The following is a 1,748-nucleotide window of genomic DNA, read 5'->3' on the forward strand; positions in this document are numbered from 1 at the left end:
TTGGGAACTGTCATGAAATCCAGACGATCGCGATCCTTAATCTGTCCTGGGGGTGACCCGTGCCTCAAGCCCCATGTTGGGCACCACCTGACCTGGCCTGCAGGACAAGTTATTCGGGGGAACGAGGAGGGTCTCAACCTGTGAATAAAGAATGGGCGAGAGAGACGACAGGACTCAAGGAAGCATTGCTTGTCAAGAGCCGTTTACTTAGTGGAGCAGAGCATATTTAAAGCAAAAATCTTGGGGGGGGGAGAGGAAGGAGAGAGATGGAAAGTTACAAAATCTTCTGGGGTTGAGCTCCGGGGTAGCAGGTGGGGAGCAGATATCCGTGAATGTTCTTTTCTCAGGGCCAAGCTGGATCCTTGTGATTGTCAGGCAGGATATTAATCTCAGGGTTCTCACTTAGCTGGGGCAGGATGTTCATCTCAGGGCTCTCATGGTTCCCAACAGATAACCATTGCAGCATCCCTTGAAATCAGAAACAAAAGAAAAAGAGAGAAGCAAGCACACGCCTGTGAGCTCCGGAAGCCAGAGTAGGATGCTGAGTATCCTGCTCTACTACAAAGAAAGATTTGGACTTGTTCAAACACAATGTTTAAGCTGGGTACAGTAGTGCATGCCTGTCATCCCAGCATTTGGGAAGCAGGGACAGGGGATTACCTCCAAGTTGCAAGCCAGTCTGGCCTACATAATTACTTCAGGCTCACCACAGTTCCTTGAGGAGGTTCTGTCTCAACAAAATAAAAATCTAAACCCAGAACTTAAAGGTGGAGGCAGAAGATAGGGTTCAAGGTGATTCTCAGCTACATAGTGAGTTCAAGGCTAGCCAGCCCTATATAAGATGCTGTCTCAGAAGACAAAAAAAAACAAAACCAAACAAAACCTTCACAATTTTAAGTCACAAGGAGAACTAAAACTCTGGGAATGTAACTGGTGCTGGCAAAAGGCCACAGACGCTGCAAATTAAACAATGAAATCAAATGTCTTTGTGTTCCCAAGGATTGAAAACCATTACGTAATCCACAGCTGAACTTCACACTCAGAAGGGTCATCAATCCTGCAACAATGGATTTTATGTATTTCTGAAACAGAAGAAACTTCTTTACAAAAACTGAAGATTCTATTTCTTTGAAGAGTGCTTACCTTGTTTGTTTTCTGACTAAAGCTGTTGATTTGCTCCAGAGAGCAAAGATACTTCCCACCCTCTTAGCCTCAGTGGGGGCCTGCCATGAAGGTCGTACTCTCAGCTACCTTCTTAAGGAAGAAAGTGAGCAATAGCCTTTGCCCCAGGGAGAACCTTTCTGCTCTTGGAAGTCATTAATGCATGGTGACAAACCCTATGAGAAACTTGACGGTGTCCCATCTGGGACCTGAGATGCTGCCTTGGGAGTAGAGACAGAGGCCTGCCTCAACCCTACCCCACTCCCACCCCAATCTCCCCACCCTGCACTGGCCATTCTAGAAGAACCATGTGTGTGAAGAAGGTACGTTAGAATCAGGAAGAGTCAGTGCTGAATCCACAATGTGCAGAATCCCAAGATTTCTGCCTCCCTGGGCGAGCTCTGTTGCACTCTGTATCTGCCTGTACACAGATGATACCCTGAGATTTGAATCACTCATCCTTCCTGGAGCTCTGGAATGAGGCCAGCTGGCCATCTCCTCCCTCTGAATCAGGCTCCTCACTCTCTTCCCCAATTGCCTACAGGTCAAAAACTTCCAAAGTGAATGCTCTCCATTTAACCTTGTCA

This window comes from Mastomys coucha, unplaced genomic scaffold (assembly GCF_008632895.1).
Source record: "Mastomys coucha isolate ucsf_1 unplaced genomic scaffold, UCSF_Mcou_1 pScaffold6, whole genome shotgun sequence".
In the NCBI taxonomy this organism is placed as follows: domain Eukaryota; kingdom Metazoa; phylum Chordata; class Mammalia; order Rodentia; family Muridae; genus Mastomys; species Mastomys coucha.